This window comes from Cebus imitator, unplaced genomic scaffold (genome assembly GCF_001604975.1).
Source record: "Cebus imitator isolate Cc_AM_T3 unplaced genomic scaffold, Cebus_imitator-1.0 Scaffold50, whole genome shotgun sequence".
Classification (NCBI taxonomy): Eukaryota; Metazoa; Chordata; class Mammalia; order Primates; family Cebidae; genus Cebus; species Cebus imitator.
Genome location: NW_016107365.1, coordinates 5,685,731 through 5,708,252, shown reverse-complemented (window position 1 = coordinate 5,708,252; position 22,522 = coordinate 5,685,731). Strand labels below are relative to the sequence as shown.

At 41.0% G+C, this 22,522-nt stretch overlaps 1 protein-coding gene and 1 pseudogene across 1 annotated transcript in view; one reads left to right on the top strand and one right to left on the bottom strand.

The window, feature by feature from the left end:
- Positions 1 to 22,522, bottom strand: part of SV2C (synaptic vesicle glycoprotein 2C) — a 249,318-nt gene that overhangs the window by 217,090 nt on the left and 9,706 nt on the right. The gene's annotated exons all lie outside the window — the stretch shown is intronic.
- On the top strand, positions 18,377 to 19,839 carry LOC108303647 (annotated as a pseudogene).

Below are 22,522 nucleotides of genomic sequence, written 5' to 3'. Positions count from 1 at the left end.
GCTCTGTCCCATAGAACATTCACAATGGTGGAAATTCTGTATCTGACTGTCCAGTAAAAATAGGGCAATTTAAATTTAAATGACCACACGTGGCTAGCAGCTAATCTATTGGATGGTGCACGGTTAGAGAATGCAGGAGGTGCTGGTCTTCTAGGAAGAGCGGCCAAGGCAGGATACTCTGAGCAGAAGAAATTTGAAGAGAAGCTTGATTAATAATAGGGCATAGGCCATGCTACTACCCAGGGGCTCAGAGCTTTCCAGACACAGAAGACAGCAAAAGCAGAGGGCCTAAGGCAGAGAATGGCAAGGAGGCCAGGTGGCTGAGCAGAGCCAGGGAAGTGGCTGGGACAGATCACCCAGGACTTTTGAGAGTCACAGTATGAGCCTTGGGTTTTCTAAGCAAGATGAGTTTAGAGCGGGGGGGTGGTGAGAAGATCTAGAAGAATGTAGCCTAGTAGAGCATAAAACAAGGAATTCTTTAAAAATCCTATTTATCTAGATATTGGTGATGTCTCCTTTTCTTTTACTAGATCTCATTAGCCCTGCTCTTTCACATTTGCTATCCTTTTTATTCTGACTATGATCACCTTATAATGAGTATGACCTCTTTGAAAACAGGTAGCATACATTAAATGTCATTAAAGACAGGTTTGAGGAAGGAGGAGGACAGTCAGAGGGAAAGTTCCTCAGTGCAGACAGAGCAGTCAAAGAGAAAAATCCAGCTCTTCATTGTACCTGGTAGGTGCTTGGTAAGTATGATCAACTACCCTTCTTCACCTCCACATTCACTCAATCTATCACCAGAGTTATTACAAAATAAGACTTGTTTCCCTTTCCCCTGTAAGCCTATCACTAGAAGTAGAAGAAAAAGACAAGTCTATAAATTAGATACGCCTATCTTGTATATTTAAAACTCGACTATAGAGCCAATCAAATACTGGTATCAAGCAAATACTTAGACTCACAGATGGGAAAGTAAAAGCAGTCCCACTACCCATACACTACATTAGTGGGACAAATACACACTTGTTCCTAAATTTATACAGAAACTCTGCAACATCCCTTGAGTAAACAGGTGTCCCAGACATATTTAAATGACCTAATTTAATTGTCATAAACAGTGATCTTATTTATGAGTCAGACACACACCTGGGCTCCATACTGCCTTTACCACTTACTAGCTTTGTGACATTACTGTAAAACAGGAAATAACAGTGCTGTTGTTAAGATGAAATAACATCAAAAGGCAAATCTTGGTACATAGTACCCATTTGGTAAATGCTAGTTTACCTGAATTTAAAGAAGAATAAAAGAATGTAATTTATATATATAATTCATCCTCCTGCAGTCATAATACTGGCAATTTCCTTTTTTGAAAGGAAACGTGATCATTAAACCTAAGTTGGTCATGCCCTTCCCTAGCCCGCGAGCACAGGCTAGGAGTCATGAAGTCGAAGCACGCTATTTCAGAAAAGGCTCACCCCCAGTGTTCACAGCTGTTGCTGAGCTACACACCCTCGGGTTTAGCCTGCAAAAGAAAGCTCAAAGAATGTCTACTTGTCTGCCTGTCTTTTCTGAGGGAATCAGGGCAATTTGATTAGCATACTTGCAGAGTTTTAATGCAATTTAACAGCATAGCCAGATTGATCAAGCCTACCTCATTCTATTACACTGATAACAGCAAACCACATTTTTCCCGGATCTCAGGAAACTCTCATAGATATCAACAAGGAGAAGACAGAGCCCCCAGAGCTTGCACTGTTCTCCCTTTACTGGCTAGAAAGGATGTATTTTCTCTTTCTATTTTGACTGTATTTTACTTAGTAAATATTTCATTTTGCAAGGTTCTTAAGGCAGCGACTATAAAAGCATCTGCCTTTGTTTACTCAGCACCTCCTGAACACAATGATAAAATCCACTCCACGGCGTTATCACGGGGTGGTGGGGGGTGGGGAGGGGTGCTGTACTTACCGTTTCCTTGCTTGTGGCCTCTAGAAGGAGGGCATCAGGGACTTTCTGAACACCTCCACCAGTGCTCTGTAGCTAAATGGGAGCATAGCTTTGAGACCAAGGTGTTTCAGTGGTGTACAAGTCCCCACAGAGCCGTCTGCAAAGCACAAGAACTGGAGCATTCATTTACTTAGCCTGTAGTTCTCTGCCCAGGGTTCTGATGGTACATAAGAGATGTGTGCTAAGAAAGTGCCATTCAAGGCAGGTCTCTGCTGTCACAAGCTGGTGTGTGTGTGTGTGTGTGTGTGTGTGTGCATGTGTGTGTGTGTCTGTGTGTGTATGTGTGGGTGTGATTGTAGGGAGGAAAGTACAAATCTGTGCATTAGAAAGAGTAGCATAAGCGATCAAGGTAGGCAGTGAGAATGGGCATTCTCTCCTCTCTTTCCCAATAAAACCTCTTCATTGCCATTGGGAGAGAGTTGGTAAACTAATTCATATACACCATATAAATAAATGGCTAAGGAGTTCCTACAGTACCTCTTTCCATGTGATATTTCTCTCTTAATTCCTTAGTCCAAGAAAATGTATAAGTTGTGAAATTTCAAGCTCAGTAGTTAGGTTTATAAGGTAGATATTGGGGGAAAAGGACTTCTTGGCTTAAATCCTCCCAAGTGGACTACTGAATATTCCACTAATGTTTGAGAACTGATCTGGCCTCCAAAGCAACAGTCACAAGGGATGTCAGAATTCAACCATTCACCCCATCAGACTACAAGTGCATAAGGGAAGGAGCCATATTTTGGCTCATCTCATATTCTTCACAGGCAAGGCAATCCTGGACATTCAGTGACTCATTCTTCACATAGCTGTTTTGTGCCTGCTCCACAGAAGGGTGTAGACCATCCTTAGATGCTATGCATATAGAAATGAAAGGTCCTGCCCTTGCCAGCAAGGTATCTTCCCTTCAGTGGGACCATCCAGCAAACAAACAGACAATTATATTATTATGTGATAAGAGCAATGTGCTGGCACGTGGTATTATGATTTTATGGATAGAATGAGGTCTAAACTGAGCTGGCCAGGCAAAAGGTAGACAAGTGGAGGCCCTCGCTGATTAAGGACTTGCTTATTAAAAGACATAGTAGGAATTCTATGGCATATAGGTATGGGTTGAAAGTGTTCAAAAGCACAAACATGTACTGAGAGGCTTTTGCAAACCTATACCTATGTTGGATGCAAAACACACAAAAATGGAAACAAAAACAGATTCCAATGCCTTCTCCAACTGTCATACCTCTGGGCCAACAGTGTAACAACCTTGGCCTTATTGGCTAAAATTAAAATTCTAAGTTTCTTCCTTTAGCTTCTTGGTGTGTTATCTCCCTGACATTGTTGTCCACTATAAATTAGTGACATGGAAGAAGGTCTAAAGGCACTTTCGTGATGGACAGAAATACATTTATTGACATCTGACTGTATACAACAGTGTTTTCCAAAATTCATTCTGAAAGATATTTTAAAGTGTCCCTAAAAAAGAAGGTTTATGGTGAAATATGCTGAGGGATCACCTGTCACTTCCACTACTCGTTACCTGGTCTAAGCCACCATCACGTGTCACCTGAACACTACTCCTGGCATTCTTCATTCTACCTTTGTCTCTCAGATTCCTTTTTCTGCACAACAGCTACAAAAATCCTCTCCAAAGGTGTGGCAGGAAACCTCACCCCCCTACTAAAAACCCTCCAGGAGCCTCCTCCTCATCCGCTTGGCCCCACAAGGCCTGGCCCGCCTCCTCTCTGATCTTGCCAGCCAGACTGGCCTCTGGGAGGCCAAACACTTTCTGCCTCCAGGCCTTTGCTCTTGCTCTTCTCTTGGATTTCAATGATCTCCCCGCAGAGAACAGAGGCTAGCCTCCCTCCTGCACTTCCTTTTGGTGTCTTCTCAAATGTCACCTCTCCATAGAGCCCACACCACCTAAGAGTGCCAGCACCTTGTATCATCATGCCCTGACCCTTTGTGCCATTTTTCTTACCATCTCTCACCATCTGACAACATACGACATGTTTTGTATTTGTTCATTGTCTGACTCTTCTTGCCAGCTATAAATTCCATGAGAAAAAGAACTTTTCCTATTTTGTTATCAGCTAAATTCTAATACCTAGAAGAATGGAAATCTTCTAAGAAAGGAAACGGGTGGCATCACCCAAATTTAACTGACCTGAAAGCACCTCTTTGACAAAGCACCTTACAGCATAAGCATTCCCAGGACAAGTGTCCGGAAACCAGGGCTGACACACATCAGGGGTGAAAACATTTTTCTGGTGTTGCCAACAGGAGAAGGTTCACTCAAGAAAAACCAAGGCCTTCTCTTGCTAGCAAACATGACTCACATAGTACAGGAACAGGAGAAATGCCACTGCCTCTCAGTATAATACCAAGAAGGCAAATTAACTTTGATATATCCTGGTCTAATCCTGGGGAGGCAAATTAGCTTGATGCTATCACCGAGGAGTGAACTGTTTCTGCCATGGCCAGAACGCTCTAGAGAAAGATGCCTGCCTTTGTCTTCCAGTCTCCATCAGCAGCAAAGGAATCTAATTATAACAGTCCCATAGGTCACTCTCTAAATGGAAATACACTGCTGAAAATATTCAGGGTGGAGGGAGAAGGACAAAATACATTTCGTCACTGGAAAAGTGCCTTACTTTACCCTCTCTCAATTTCTCTCACATAATGCATATGAATTATTTAAAAATGTTCATCATTAATAACCACCTTTGCTTTGGTCATAAGAAAATCATATGTGATTCCTTAAGGCAGACAGGTCTAGATACAAAAGAAAGAAAAAGTTAATGAAGAAACGTATCATTCAAAGGACATTAAAAAAATAACTTCCAAAGCAGACAGATCTGATGGACTCTGCTTCAATTTAGAGGATCTTTTAGGATCCCTTCCCACCTCTCCTCCCACACAAAAAAGGTTCCTCGCCTGGTACGAAACACAGAGATTCTAACATAGGCAATATTCAACTTCCAGCCCTTGGGTGTTCAGGGATATGCATTCATGGGGTATCACCTGCATTGCACATTTACACTTATAAAGTAATTTCATATGTATTATCTCACTTGATCCTCGTACTTAGGGCAGATCTCACAGAAAAAAAAAATTGAGATAGAGAGATGCATTGGGACTGGCCTAGAGTCACACAGGGACAGTTCTAGTAAATATGAACACGTGTCTAAGACTTCTGGCTCTGAATCTTGTTCTCTCTCAGCTGCCGAGCCCTGCGGAACTCCCAACACTCATGTTCTTAGCACCATTGTGGCATGTAGGCAACACTGCGCCGGCTTTCCGAGGTGTTTTATCCCACTCCTGGCTTCAGAATTCAGCTTCTAATTTCTCCATAAAATGTACATAAGGAGACAAGTTGAGAACAACAGAGCTGCACTGTGAGGCTGGTGCCGACGGGCTGCCAGCCTGGTTCCCGTGCCCAGAACTCACGTGTGCACATCAATCTTGCAGCCTCCGTGATGAAATGCGTGTTTCAGCACAATTACTACAAGTCAGTGACTCGTGAGACTACTCTTGATTGTCCAACTGCAAATGGTAACTCCAGAAACCCTGAGGGTCTGCTGAATTAGATGAATAGCTCTTTCAGGAACATGCCTTTGCTGGAGAGAGTACCCTGCCTGCTAACTTCATATGAAAATGCAGCAATTCCACTCATAGATTCCTGCCAAAGATATTCATGCCCCTTCTTCCTGCAGTCATAGAAGAGGCACCAAGTGATACTATCCAACATCGAAGCCTTCCACTTCCCAATGAGCACAACAAATCGCACTCCATGCCCTTGACTTCAAGTAAAAGGTGCCTCCTCAGTTTCTTCTGCTGCCTCTACCACCAGCCAGCCTTTCTCATTGTTTTGACACAACCCACATCTTCTCCCCTATTCAGCAGGGTTCCTTTCCTAAAGATTTCAAAAATATATAGGTCAGTCCTTTGGGACATGCATGCTAGAAAACACAATTTGGTTCAGAGGAACACCACTTACAGTTGTTAGGTGACTAGAAGTACTGTGGGCGGCCATACCTCCAAAGAACTAGACAGATCATAATGAAATGTAGCCACTAACTGTTATTCTGTTTCTATGGAAAGTCAGAGTTGACTTAAGTCACTGTGGTTTTAAATGATTTTTCTAGACACAAACCACTGTATTAGTTCCCCAGTATAACTTTTCCAAGTAAAAATATACCACAAAGTGGATGGGCAGAAACAACAGAAATTGATCGTCTCACCCATTCTGGAGGCTAAAAGTCTGAAAGAAAGGTGTCAGCAGAGCCACATTCCCTCTGGCACCTGTAGAGAACCCTTCCTTGCCTCTTCCCAGTTTCCTACAGTGGTCTGCAAGCCTTGGTGTTCCTTGGCTTGTAGGTGCATCTTTCCAGTCTCTGCCTCAGTTTCTCCCTATATGTCTGTGCCAAATTTCCCTGTTTTCATAAGGAGACCAGTCATATTAGGGCCCACCCCAATGACCTTAACTTGATTGCATGACAAAAACCTTACTTCCAAACAAGGCCACACCACATGTATGGGAAGTTAGGGCTCAAATGTGTCTTTTCAGGGACACAATTTAACCTGTAACACCCATCCTACTAAAGAACCTGCCGTATGTGAAATGAACCATCTTTGATTATACTTAAGAAGAATTATAACATATTTCATTGGTGTTTTCCCAGTAATCATTCCCTCTCAAATCTTTAAATGAGGCTGGCAGATATTTCAAATCTCAGATAGACACTGCTCATTTGACATAGTAAATGGCACCATTCTTATAATCTCAAGAGATTGAGCCCTTTGCACCTTTTCTGATATTAGAACAGAAAGAAGAAAAAATATTTATGAGTGCACATGAACAATCCTGTCACTTTCCCTTTCTCATTTTGTTCCTTCTTCTTCTTCCCTGAAACTTTCACATATTTTACAGTCATATGTAGTAATACAGTAAGCATTTAAGGCATGGAAATTAGTCCTCTAACACATATTCTTCTTTTGAATCTCCTCCTCCAAGTGTTTAAAAGCAAAAAGGATGGTTCTATAATTATACATTCACAAATTATAAATTCACAAAATCAAAAGAAAGTCACTCACATCCCTCATTGGCTGGGGAACCTTGGGTTATTCATATCATCTCTAATGCCAACAGGACAATGTTGAGATACTAGAAACACCACCAGCAGACAGCTCATAAGTTAGTCAACTTCTTTGTCTACACAATGCCAAACAACAAATTTAATTTTTTTCACCACAATTAATGAAACTAACAAGTTATCTCCATTTGCTTTAGGTTGGGACTCACATTTGGTTGATCTGATCCTTAGGTCAAGTAGCAAACAATTATTTAAGGCTTTAGCTTGAAATCAAAACATAAAACATGATCTTTTATATCCTAAAAGGTTGAATGATGTTGAAGTTATCCAATGAAAAATAAACGTTTGGCCTCCATGGAATACAGATATTTATTTTTTGCATAAGAGAAAGGTATTCTCCCCTCTAATATGGTGAATTATACAATTTTAAGGACACCTGTGCTTAAATATTTTATGTTAAAATATAGAAATTTAAAGACTTCTTTAGAACAGGTTCTGCAAAAGTTGTCTATGTTTCTAATCCACAGACTCTCTAATCCCATATTTCTATCTTTGCTTTTCTGTGTGACTCTTCCAAATTCTTTTGTCTCATCCCTTTTTTCTGTCCTCTTTTATCCCTACAGAATGAACATCACTCCAATTTTATCTCTTTTAACTGGCCACACTATGTAAGTTAACTTTACTATTTCACATTATTGTTTAACTACATATCTTTGCTATTACATTTTGAAAAGTTAGAACTTTAAAAAATGCTTTCTAAATACTCAAAAAAAAATCCTTAAGTTGCTTTCACATCACATAATCTTTTGTTGATTCTCTGCTCTGTTAATCGACAGGTCAGTGGTCCTAAAATAAGGTGCCCTATGCTCCATGTAGACCAACATCCCAAAAAGTATACTGAAAAACAAATATATGCAACATTTGCCTACTGTGCTGTATGGACAAAATGTAAGTGACCTTTTCCTGAAATGTGATTTTTGCATACTTAGGTGTAATGCAAAGTTTAAGAGAATCTGTAGATATTTTACCGACTTCAAGAATTAAATATTATTTTAAAATGACCAATCTTAACAAAACCCCATGAAAATAAATTCTGTTAAGAAAATTGCTTTTTTTTCTCCAATGGTGAAAGGATTCCCTATTTAATAAATGGTGCTGGGAAAACTGGCTAGCCATATGCAGAAAGCTGAAACTGGATCCCTTCCTTACACCTTATACAAAAATTAACTCCAAATGGATTAAAGATTTAAACGTAAGACCTAACACCATAAAAACTCTAGAAGAAAACCTAGGCAATACCATTCAGGACATAGGCATAGGCAAGGACTTCATGACTAAAACACCAAAGGCAATGGCAACAAAAGACAAAATAGACAAATGGGATCTAATTAAACTTAAGAGCTTCTGCACAGCAAAAGAAACTATCAATAGAGTGAATCGGTAACCAACAGAATGGGAAAAAATTTTTGCAATCTATCCATCTGACAAAGGGCTAATATCCAGAACCTACAAGGAACTTAAACAAATTTACAAGAAAAAAACAAACAACTCCATCAAAAAGTGGGTGAGGGATATGAACAGACACTTCTTAAAAGAAGACATTTATGCAGCTAAAAAACATATGAAAAAAAGCTCACTACCACGGATCATTAGAGAAATGCAAATCAAAACCACATTGAGATACTATCTCATGCCAGTTAGAATGGCGATCATTAAAAATTCAGGAGACAACAGATGCTGGAGAGGATATGGAGCTATAGGAATGCTTTTATACCATTGGTGGAAGTGTAAATTAGTTCAACCATAATGGAAGACAGAGTGGCTATTCTCAAGGATCTAGAACCAGAAACAGCATTTGACCCAGCAATCTCATTACTGGGTATATACCCAAAGGGTTATAAATCATTCTATTATAAAGACACGTGCATATGTATGTTTACTGCGGCAGTGTTCACAATAGCAAAGACTTGGAACTAACACAAATGCCCATCAATGATAGACTAGATAAAGAAAATGTGGCACATATACACCATGGAATAATATGCAGCCATAAAAAGGATGAGATTACGTCCTTTGCAGGGACATGGATAAAGCTAGAAACCATCATTCTCAGCAAACTGACACAAAAACAGAAAACCAAACTCCGCATGCTCTCACTTATAAGTGGGTGTTGAACAAGAAGAACACATGGACACAGGAAAGGGAACATCACACCTGGGAGCCTGTCAGAGGTGGGGAGCTAGGGGAGGGATAGCATTAGGAGAAATACCTAATGTAGATCACAGGTGATGGATGCAGCAAACCACCATGGCATGTATATACCTATGTAACAAACCTGCACAGTCTGCACATGTACCCAAGAACTTCAAGTATAATAATAATAATAACAAAGAAAATTGCTTTTTTTTGGAGATAGGGTCTGGCTCTGTTGCCCAGGCTGGAGTGCAGTAGTCCGATCTTGGCTCACTACAACCTCGACTCCTGGGTTTTAGGGATTCTCCTGCCTCAGCCTCCTGAGTAGCTGGGACTACAGGCACATACCACCATGCCCAGCTAATTATTTGTATTTTTAGTAGAGACAGGGTTTCACTATGTTGTTCTCGAACTCCTGACCTCAAGTGATCCACTTGCCTTGGCCTCCCAAAGTGCTAGGATTACAGGTATGAGCCACCATGCCCAGCCAAGAAAATTGCTTTCTTAGGGGGGTCTTCAAAGATTCTTTATGTAACTTATGTAATCAATTATTAACTGTCATAGCATCAAATGAAAATATAATTAGGAATAATCTGAAAAGTGTACTGCATTATTTCTTATTATATGTAAATTTGTATATGCAAAATCTGACTCTTGAGCCAGTCGGTATTTCATGGCAGCATTTCGTAAACCATTTGAGGTATATTACAGGTCAGAGAAATATTAACAGGTGTTTTTGTATACTAAACATTTAGAATTCACAAAAGGAACAAGGTCTCATCACTCTCAAATTATTGGAATTAAACAAAACATTTATAATCCTCGTATTTGGAAACACTCTGTTGCTCCTAAATTAGAATATTTTAAAACTTGTTAACGACTTTATTTTTAGATTACCGACTGATTTTCTTTCTAATGTTGGAATTGTGCATTTTGCCACTGGCTTATTTGGTTATCTCTGGTAGTCTTTAATTCCTTTGTACACTCATTTTTGTTGTCTACTTTACCTGAAGTGCATAACACATCTTTTGAGTTTCTATTGATCTGTGAATACATTCATTCTGTGAATACACTCATGAGATATAAACTGCTACGTGTCAGGCAGTATTCTAGGCACTTGGGATGCAGCAATGACAAACAAGACCCTGCCTTGTGGAGTTTACATGCTAGCATGTGGAGAAAGACAATAAACATACTAAAATTAGCCACATGTTTATTAGAATATGATCCATGCTATGAAAAAAAGAGTACGGTAAGGGGGATGGTGAGTAAGGAGGGGGCAGGTTGCTGTGATAATTAGGGAATTCAGGGTAGGCCTCATAGAGATGAGATTCAGGCAATGACTTAAAGGAGGAAAGAGACATCCAAGAGGATCTATGGAGTAGGAATGATCCAGGCAGAGAAGACAGAAAAAAATCCCTAAGTCAGGGGCATGTTTGGTGCATTAAAGGAACAGGAAGGAGGTCAGTGCAGACGGAACAGAGTAATAAAAGAGAAGAGCAGAAGATGAGTCCAGGAAGGTAAGAAGGGGTCAGATGATAGAAAGCCCTATGGACATCTGCAAGGACATCAGCTTTTATGAGTATGCAGAGGGGCCACTGCAGGGATCTGCGCAGAGAAGGCACCTGATCTGACGTTTTTTTAAAGAGATTGCTCTGGCTGTTATGCTGAGGATGAACTCCAGAAGGACAAAAGTAGAAGCAGAGAGACAGGTGGGAGGCTACCTCGGTAATTCAGGTGGTTCAGATGGGAGGGGGCAGGGGATAGAAGACAGCAGTGGGAGTGGCAAGAAGTGGTTATATTTTGGTTATAATTTGAAGGCAGAGGCACAAGCACTTCCTGATGTGGAGCATGAGAGGAAGAGGGAAAGGGCAAGGGTGCATTTTCCATCAACTGAGATGGGGTAGGGTAAAGGAGGAGCAGGTTTTGGTCGGGGCAGGTGCAGAGAAGGCATCAAGAGTTCAGATTTTGAACATATTCAATTTAAGCTATTGATAAGACATCCAATGGAGATGCTGAGTAGGTAGTTGAAGTTCAGGGGATAGAGGTCTGGACCAAACCATTTGGGAGTCAACAGCATATAGATGGACTTTAAAGCCTTAAGGATAGATGAGATCACCAAGATGGTCAGTGTAAGATGAGAAGGGAGGAGAGGTGAGAGAAGATTGCTCCCTGGATCACAGTAATGCTAAGAGGTTGGGAAGAAGAACATAAACCAGCAAAGAAGGTTGAGGAGGTACCTAGGTGGCAGGGGGAAGATAAGACCAAGAGACTGCAATTTCACTTGAAATTAATGGTGAAAGAGTATCAGGGAGGGTGTGTATAAGTCAGCATCCAACTGGGAGACTGAATGCAGAAAATTTAATGTAAATAATTATTAAGCATGAAGTTGCTAGCAAGGTAACAAAAAGGGCAAAAAGAGAACTGTAAAGTATCACAAAGGTAGTAACTGCAAGGAAGAAAAGATATAACCTCTAGGGTTGGGGGAGCAAAGGTATGAGTTTTAATTATTAAATAAACTTAGAGAAAGGGCCCTACAGAGCTGAAACTCAGACTTCTGAGAAGCAGGTGCTGGTCAACTGGTTCAAGAGACTGAGAGAGAACCCCTGGGTTCCTTTGTTTAAAGAAGGATGCCAGCTACCCTGGGTTTGTGTCTGTGAGAGGGCTATGATGAGGCCGTGTATCCATTTCCTAAGGCTGCCCTACAAATTACCACAATCTTTAAAGCAACAGAAATGTGTCCTCTCATAGTGTGGAAGCTAGAAGCCTGAAATCAAGGCATTGGTGGTGGCAGGGCCATGCTCCCTCTGGAGACCTTAAGGAGGAATCTGTTGCCTGCCTCTCCTAACTTCTGGTGGTTGCCAGCAATCCCTGGCATTTCTTGACTTGAACATGCGTCATTCCAATCTCTGTCTTCAAATAACCTTATTCTAAGGACACCTTGGATTTAGGGCCCACCTTCATCCAGTATGACCTCATCTTAACTAATTTCATCTGCAAAGATCCTATTTCCAAATAAGGTCACATCTGAGGTTCTGGGAGAACATGACTTTTTGGAGGACATTATTCAACCCACAGAGAGACAGCTTCTGCAACTGTGGGAAAAACTGCAAACTGAAATCATCTGCTGAAATAGGAAGAAACTGCCTCTTCCGGGGTGAATAAGTTTTTCTAAGACATGACACCCACAAGAACCACATGCAGATGAGAAGGGAATGGGAAAGAGCAGGCCCCTTCTTCTTTCTCCAGCTTCCCAGTCTCTCTAATCTCCCTCTAGTATCTTCTATTTGCAGAGCCTACCATGGAGCCATCTCAGGAATATAGTCTGCAGAGTTCCATCTCCACCATCGCAAACAGAATGTAGGAAGGTAGGTTTGGAGCTAGAGAGTATCTTAATACTTAGCACAAGAAGGATGTGATTGTCTATGTTAGAAGTTGCTGACAAAGCCCTATTCACTAGTAGCTATTGAAGAAATGTTTTTGGAGCCAGGCACAGTGGCACACACCTGTAGTCCCAGCTGCTTGGGAGACCAAGGCAGGAGGATTACTTGAGCCCAGGAATTTGAGGCTGCTGTGTGCCATTATCAGGCCTCTGAGTAGCCACTGCACTCCAGCCTGGGCAACATAGCAAGACCTGGTCTCTTAAAAACGTTGCTGATAAATATAGAAATATAAGAACTGTGAATTGTCCCCTGAATTTAGCTTCAATTGTTTTCTGATCAAATAAGTTGAGGAAATTTTGTTGTGCTTTTTGTTGGACTAGCCAGACATTTCAGCACTTTGGCCAGCTCCCTTCCTGTAGGGCTTGGCCAATCCTGCCATTAGAACAGCTAACAACGGACACACACAGGCACGCATCTACAAAATGCTCATAGTGCTACCCACAGCTATCACATATACTGTCACTCCTCTCTGCTGACTTGTATTCTGATGTTTGCAATGAGTTAAAGTCGCCTAAGAAATGAACATATTTCTAGGGCCTTCCATTGACTACATAAAGTTGATCATGATGTATATACTTTTCATACACTTCTGGATTCAACTTGCTAGTATTTTCCTGAGGGTATCTGCGTCTATGTTCATGAGGGATATTTTTCTGTAGCTTTGTTTTCTTGAAATATCTTTGTATGGTTTTGTATTAGGGTAACATTGTCCTCATAAAATGAGTTGGAAAATGTATCCTCTTTTGCTATATTCTAAAAGAACTTGTTTAAATTAGATATTATTTCATCTTTAAATGTTTAATAGAATCCATGAGAAAACACTTTAAAATTTAATTCTACCAATCTCATAGAACTGCGAGGTTTAAATGAGATAATGTATATAAACAGCCTAGGTGTCCTAACAGCATACAGGCATTCAATAAATATTTGCTATTAGTCTATTAATCAAACTTAATATAAGTAACTGGCGTATTGCTAGAAGAGCATACAACTGCCCGGTGAAGCTATGGCTGTCTTTATGTGCCATAGGCTGACATGCAAACCCATCTAGGTTGGCCAGAAGTGGTAATGGTGAAAACTCCAGAGATTAACAGAATCCAAAGGAGACGAATTTCAGGTTTCTTTGCTGTAATCCTTACATATCCTTTTAAGACACATAGTGAAGGGGCATTAACATTTAAGAGAATTTCACTATTATACTACTTGAAATATTTTGTTTTATAAATTATTCTCTAAATTTCTATGTGCTCAGGAGAAACATGATGCTATTTACTAGAGTCTTTAAATTAGGAATAAGCTCAGATGTAGATGAATAATATAACAAAATTCCTCCCTCTCTCCCTTTCTCCTTCTGCTTTGCATTTCAGTGACTACAAAAAGGTATTAGGACTAAATACAGAATGGTAAATAATGAATCAAAGGTGCTACAACTTTAGAGATCCATTAAACAAAATACTAAATATTTCAGCAGTTTTAATTATGCATTATTGCATTCTTTTACACATTCCTATATTGCCTTATGGACTGATCCTCTAACAGAATGGGGGGAGGAAGCAGTGACACATGCCAGGTTCTGTAAGAAAAAGCACTTGTGTCAATGTTCAATAGAATATTAACGAACAAAACTAATTTAAAAAATCTAGCTCTTCCAAACATTAAGGCTGACTCTGGATACAAACAGAGAGGCCTCAAGCCTTGGCAGTTCCAGGTTGGTGATAATCACAGAAGCACATCAATGAAAGAGACTGCTAAAGTCAGGGTCATGCTTTTCTAAGTGATTAATAATGTATATTTATTCAACATCTCTCAACAAGGCTACAAGTAAACCATCTAAAACCAAATGAGTCTTTATAATGCTCTCACATGGCTCTGCAGAACACACAGATTCCCTTGGTATATGTGCAGAACCTGCGTTTTTAAGCCAGACAAGTATAAAACCTCTATTTAAAGCTCTGTGACCTTGAGCAAGTAATATATATTCTCTGGGATTTTGCCCTTTCCTTTCTAAAATGCTGATTCATTCCATCTATAATGATTGTGCCAAGCCCTGCGTCACCTCCTGGGTTCACCAGAGTGAACTTTCAAAATACAGACAAGGGAATGAGCATTCACAGCATAGAGTAATTGTTACTGGATAACACAACCCATTGGGATTGTGCACATTGGAAGGATGCCTAAGTTGGACCTTAGAAGATAAGGTCTTTAGTTGAGTCGTAAAGGGTGAGAATTAGCTATGTGATCTGGTGGGTGGGTAGAGGGTGAGGTGGAGAGTCCCCAGGCAGGCAGAGGAGAACATGATGCCATCAAGGGCTTGAGGGAGTACACTGTGGTTCTGGTAAAGAACTGCTAATTTATATTAAGTGAAGAGACAGCCATTGGTGATTTTAAACACAAGAACAGACAAGGTGTTTTTGTGTTTTACAAAGGTCATTCAGGTAGGGTAATGGTATGAAGATGGACAAAACTGAAGTCCGAAGATTCTGTTAGGAAATTGTTATATTATTCCATGTGAGAGATGACAGTGGCCTGGACTGAGGGTGTGATAAAAACTAAATACCAGTGGCCAGCAGCACAGCCAGCATGTGTTGGAAACCTTGCAAATGTTAGTTGCCTTCTTTCTTCTTTCCCTTCTACTCTGTCTCAATGTCCCCACAGTCATGCAGTAAAGCCTCTCTACAATGAATAAATTTACAAAGAAATGTTCTTCATAGCAGAGACTGTCATGTGTCAATAGGAGAACATATATTCTATTTTTGGCCACCTATGGAGGAATTTCTAATAAATGTTGATATAAATGCAATTTTCTTGCAACAAAACTATGTCTCAGTTTCTTACAATGAATTTTATCATAATTATTGGCATTTACTGTCTCTGACATCAACTGGTGCACTGTCTTCATAGAATTTAAGTATGATTTGAAAGCTCTTCTGATATTTTCATTTTTATTTTCTAATTGTCCATCTCAACCCCTCTAGACTGTAAATTCCTTGAGAACAGGCACTTTGTTTTCTAGGTCCTACCTCCCACAGCTGGGGCAGTGCCTAGCACTTAAGAGATGTGATAAATACATATGGGCTAACCACTTCACAGAATGAATGAAGAACAGAATTTCATCTCTACGAAGTAATGAAAATTAGCCACTCGTAACTGCTATCTGTACCCCAAGGCTATTCCTGCCCTAAGCCACTGTACACTGATTTCAAATTAAACTTTCTAAATGTGTGATTCTGATAAAGGTAATTTCTGCTGAAATTGAGCCCAAACTGCCACACCTGATCTTTACAGAGTCTCACCCACCCTTCAGCTAAATCACTCACCACTGCCTGTGTTTTTGTCCTCTCTCCCAGACCAACAGGACACTTGTCACCTCCCAAATCACCCAGGGTTCTTCACCTCTGCACCCTAGTCACAAGATTCCCTCTCCTCATACACCCTGCATCTCCCTCTTTTGGCCTGATAAAACTTACCTGCACTTCAGGGAGAATGTTAAAAGGCATTTTCTAAATCAGTGGTTCTCAAATGAGGGCAATTTTGCACTCCCCAAAACCCTTAACCTTGGGGACATGTGGAAATATTTGGAAACATTTTTGGTTGTGACAATGCAGGGGAAAAACGCTACTGTTATCTAGTAGGTAGAGGCCAAGGCTGTCATAAGCCATCTTACAATGCATAGGACAGCCTCCATCAACAAAGAATTATCTGGCCCAAAATGTCAGTAGTACTGACGCTGAGAAACCCTACCTTGAGCAAACACCAGACTGCCGCCTTCAAGCCACCGTGGCGCTCTGGACTTCTTTTACTGAACCCGCAAATCCGCACTCTGTTGCAGAGTACTGATAGACAACGTATCTGCGGTCTCCCTCACAGGTGTGCATGCTTCTGAGATCACGGGCTGTTTCCCACCCACCTCAGTTCTTGTAATTAGCATAGCATATCCGTTGCACAAGGGAGATGGCCGATTTGTTAGCTGAAATTGATTAAAATTTCTATTTCACTTTTTAAAATATTTCAGTTATCTCCTAATGCCTATTTTCTTCAATCCTGTTAAGAAGAGAAAGTAGGCATTATCTTTTGGCATAGGCCCTTTACTTAAAGACTGTTATTAAATCATTTGTGTGACTTCTTATCTCCAGAGAAATTCTAGCACCTTTTATGATCCCATAGGAAAGAGTGCTCTTTAAGGGCAATAACTGATGCCAAGTTGAATTAAACGTAGTTTTGATGCTGGTTTTCTTACATACTGTGAAGCGGCATTTATTTTATTTAGCACAGCTGTAGCTTATGAGCTAATAAGCAAATAAATAGCCAAACTTGACCTCCAGTTGACCCAAAGGCAGCTTAAAATGCACCAGAACTAAAAAGAGTCATGATTTATCTAAAATGCCTCCTTTTCCTATTATCCTAATATTTAAAAAAGCTAAAAGGAATTTACTAATTTTATGGCTAATTGATATAGTAAATGTTTACTGAGCATCTTACAAAGATTTTGGCCAATTTACTGACAAAGTTGTACATTCAGAGACTTTGGGCACATTCTAAAAATTCAAATAAGAGCCAGAATTTACATCTAACCACAACTCTCAATGTTACTACTTCTGAGACATGAGAAATCTGTTAGCCTAAGAAATATACACACACAGATACATATTATTTTTTAGAACTAACCTTGAAATTTTGAATGAGATATTCAGCTTGGAAGAAGGAAAACCTGGTGGTATGATCAGAAAATAGAATATGAATCCTTCTTATCATTAATAGAGGGTTAAGCTGAACTTTCTTGAATATTAACCCAAATGGCCTGCAGGCTGAGAATGAGAGCAATAGTTGTCTGAGAAGCTGTTACATTGAGAAGCTAGAGATCCTGATTCCCAATGCTGTCAGTCAAAGACACAGTGAAAACTGCTATGAAAGAGACGTCTGTGTTGTCATATGTCAGCCAGACTGAAAATCAGTGGTTGGTTATCCTGGAATAGAAGAAGGAAACCGTTCAAAGCAGAAAAGTACAGTGTGATCAGAGAACCCTGAGAAGGCATTTAATGATATCATGATTTCCTGAGTGAAGATGTTATAACTCATCACTAGCAGCAATAGGACATGAAGACAAGACACATACACACGAGCAAAAGAAAGCACTGCAATGGCAAACAGGAGGTACAGTAAAATTAACTTCAAAAACATCACTAGAAGTCTCAAGACCTCAGGTATACATTTTATAGCACTTCAATCTTAGGCAAAGGTAGCTCATCATACAATTTTTAAATTTTGTAGTACCCAATTTCAAAATCATCTAGTAAGAAAAAAAAGATTCTAAGCCAGCAGATCAGATACAGCATGAACTGTTATTTTCCATCATATTGGGACTTTTGATAAGTGAAATAGGACATTACACCAACTGTCTGACATGATAATCAACATAGTAACTCACGGGGTAGTAATAATATAATGTGGTAGTAAGGAAGTACATAATGCCCCAAAGCTGGGAGCAAATAAATTAGTTCTTCATTGCAACGCATCCCTTTAAACTTCGTTCAGATTCTCCCCCATCAGTGGACAACTTAGGCAGAGCTCCAATGCCTCCACATCTTCTAGGGCCAGCAGGTTTTGCTGATGTCAGCCCATAAGAAGAATCGCAGGCCTCAGAAAGATGGCGTCCTCGGAGCAGGCAGAAGAGCCTAGCCAGCCAAGCTCTGCTCCAGGAAGTGAAAATGAGCTGCCTCGAGAGCCGCTGATTGCCAGGGCAGTTAAGTTTCTCCAGAATTCCCAGGTCCGCCAGAGCCCACTTGCAACCAGGAGAGCATTCCTTAAGAAGAAAGGGCTGGGGCCGGGCGCGGTGGCTCACGCCTGTAATCCCACCCAGCACTTTGGGAGGCCGAGGCGGGTGGATCACGAGGTCAAGAGATCGAGACCATCCTGGTCAACATGGTGAAACCCCGTCTCTACTAAAAATACAAAAAATTAACTGGGCATGGTGGCGCGTGCCTGTAATCCCAGCTACTCAGGAGGCTGAGGCAGGAGAATTGCCTGAACCCAGGAGGCGGAGGTTGCGGTGAGCCGAGATCGCGCCATTGCACTCCAGCCTGGGTAACAAGAGCGAAACTCCGTCTCAAAAAAAAAAAAAAAAAAAAAAAAAAAAGAAGAAAGGGCTGACAGATAGATTGATATGGCCTTCCAGCAGTCGGGCACTGCTGCGCATGAGCCTTCATCCTTGGGCCCAGCCACACAGGTAGTTCATGTCCAGCCCTGTCACCTCGTATCTCAGCCATACAGCCCCGCAGGCTTCCGATGGCGAGATCATGGAGCCCTGGCCACTATCACAGCGGGCATCGCATTTGGCTTCCACCAACTCTATAAGAAATACCTGCTCCCCTTCAACCTGGGAGGCCGAGAGGACAGGAAGCAGCTGGAGAGGATGGAGACCGTTCTCTCTGAGCTGAGTGGCAGTGTGGCCCAGACAGTGACTCAGTTCCAGACGACCCTCACCTCTGTCCAGCAGCTGCTGATTCTGCAGCAGCAGAAGATCCAGGAGCTCGCCCACGAGCTGTCCACTACCAAGGCCACTACATCTACCAGCTGGATCCTGGAGCCCCAGAATATCATGGAACTCAAGTCTGAAATTAACTCCTTGAAAGCACTTCTTTTAAATCAGAGGCAGTTCCCTTCATCCCAGTCAGTCCCGAAGATCCTCCTGGCAGATCCCGGTCAAGCCACCGTCTCCCTCCAGCCCCGCAGCCCTGAACCAGCACAACAGCAGCTGGCATCGCACCTGTCAGCAGCGAGTCCAGGTCGTCCTCGCCTGGGAGGGAGGGCCACAGCCCCTAGGGCTCCGCGGCCACCTACCATCTGCTGGGCCCCCAGGAGGAAGGCGAGGAGGGGGTGGGCGTCAAGGACCAGGTGCAGATGGACTTGCAGGGCGAGGAGGGGAAGACAGGAGGAGGACAGGAGGACGAGGAGGAGGGTTGCCTGGGGGTGCAGAGGTCCGACAGTCCCGTCGGGGCGGGGACGGGCAGATCAAGGAGCAGGTGGAGAAGCTGCTGCGGCCCGAGGGCGCCAGCAACTAGAGCGAGATAGGACTGTATATAATTGTAATAAGAACCAATTGCCACTAAAAAAAAATCACATAATTCTCCCGATATTAAATAAAGCTGCAGGTATAAGATGGCCTGGCTTCATGCCTCACATTTAATTATATTAATCACTGGCTTTTCTCCTCAGGCTTTCTGGGAAGTGGATGTTAACCTTTACAGTTTATTGTTTTTGTTTTGCTTTGTTTTGTTTTGCGTTTACTGCCGTTGAATATAATCAAACTTTGTGCACACACATCTGTATGGCAAAGGCAGGCATGATCATTCTGTATCAGGTTCAGAGTAACGAATGTTTGGAGAAACAATTAGCTGTAATGTGTTTATCAATAAATGAGGATAGCTCTGCCTCAACAGCAACCTCTTCTGCGTGCCACAGATAGAGTGTGATGCCCTTATCAATACTCCAGCTTTAGACAAAATGTAAAACTATAAAGTCTCTATAAGAAAGCATTGAAGGAAATCTACATAACCTTGTGTTTGTTGGTGAGATTTTTAGACACCATACCAACAGCATGATCCATGAAAGGAAAAAAAGACAAAAATTTGACTTTATTAAAATTTAAAAACCTTTTTTATCAAAAGACATTGTCAATAGTATAAAAAGACAAGCCACATTAGGAGGAAATATTTGCAAACATATATCTTATTAAACACATATCTAGTATCCAGAATATACAAATAACTCTTAAAACTCAACAATAAGAAAACAAGCAACCCAATTGAAAAATAGCAAAATATACAGACACCTCACCATAGAAGATATACAGAAGGTGTGGTATGCAGAAAAATTGTTCCCCAAAGATATATTCATTTCTTGATCCCCCTAACCTGTGAATATTACCTTACATAGCAAAACATGCACAAAAATGTTCATAGTTTATTGTTACTAGCTGCAAGCTGTAAACAAATATCTATCAACAGATAAACAGAGAAACAAATTGTGGTATATTCGCATAATGTAATACTATGTATTCAGTAATAAAAAAGATTTGACTATTGATACACATAAAAACATGAATCTTGTCAAAAATACTGTTAAAGAGAACAGACACATGAGAACATACTGTATGGTTCCTTTTATTTAAATTTCAAGTAAACACAAAACTAATCTTTGGTGATAAAAATTAGGACAGTGTCTCTGGGAAAGGAGGAAATGAATGAAAAGGGATACAGGGAACTTTCTAAGGTAATGGAGATATGCTTTTGGCTACATAGATGTACACACTTGTCAAACTGATCCAGCTCTATATTTATGATCTATGTTTTCTGTGGATAAAAATCATACCATCATGGATTTAATTGATAAAGCAAAATCAGTGCTCAGGAGACTCTCAGTTTCTTATAGTGCTGAAACTCCAAAGATACCGTATTTATTTATTTATTTACTTGTTTGTTTATTTACAGGGTCTCACAATATTGCCTAGGCTGGTCTGGAACTCCTGGGCTCAAGCAATCCTGCTTTGGCCTCGCAGGGACTACAAGTGTGTGTGCTACTGCACCCAGCTCCAAAAACATTTCTTAAATAGACAGTAATGAATAGGGCAATGGGTAATATAATGGGCAACATCCTTAAAATAAATATGGGAAGTTTCTTAAAACTGTTTATTGGAATAGTGATGCCAAAGGGAAAGAAGACATTAGAAGCAAGTCTACAAGGGGAAAAAAATAATTTCATCAGAGTCCAGGGTTCGCTAGTGATTTTTCTTGGTCTGGTAATAAGAATTCAGAATATTTAGCACTGAGAAAGGGATGAATGCAATGTGTTTTATCCAGACCACTGCTGCTCAGAAGCCAGCTGATAGAAGAGAAATTTGAAGAGTCTGGAAGTCAGTTTGTTGCATTCCAAACCACTGGAGTGGGTTCAAGTTTGGAGGGTAAGATGATTAAGGCCTGGGTCTAAAGGACTGTGCAAGAACAGTTTTGTGAAATTCTGGACAAGATGTGGGGGTCAAATGACAGAATTGCTCATGAGGGGCTTAGAATTAGGTCACAAGCCAAGCTGCTTTGCAGTTGCAGACAGCTATGTGTGCAATTAATTAGGGGCTGTTTTCTCTGCCTCTGCCTTGTGGACTGGATACCTTGCAGACTGGAAGTTCTGGGAACCCAAACAGCATTCTGGACACAGTCACACCAGTTGCATGTCCACTGGCAGTCGCAAGGCTCTGCCAAGCAGCTTCTCAGGCCTTGTGCATGGAACAATGGAACTCAGAGCAGGAGAGGGAGAACTTGATAAGCACATCCAAAGGACTGAAGTCAGGACAGTGGGAAATAGTTATTACTGGAAGGAGCATGCAAGGGGCCTCTGGGGCATTAGAAATATTATTTCTGTTTTTTGATGGGTGCTCTATAAAGAGATGTGTTCAGTTTGTGAAAATCAACTCAGCTGTACCTTTATCGAGCACGCACTTTTCTTTCTGTATAATGTGCTTTAACAAAAAGGTTTAAAAATAATTTAAAATACTTCCAGCCCTATGTGTCCAGTGCCAGAAGTTACAAAGATCCCAGTGGTTCGCCTCTTCCTCAAGGTATAAGAGTCTAGCAGGGATATACTCATAAAGCAGCCGCCATGACACAATATGAGAAGCACTCCAAGGCTGGAGCTGCAAGGGGCCGAGGAGAGACTAACAGAGAACTGTGGAGTCTCAATCCTCTTTTGAGCTGAGGATTGCAGGATGATTAGGAGACGTTTCCATAGATAAACATCTGT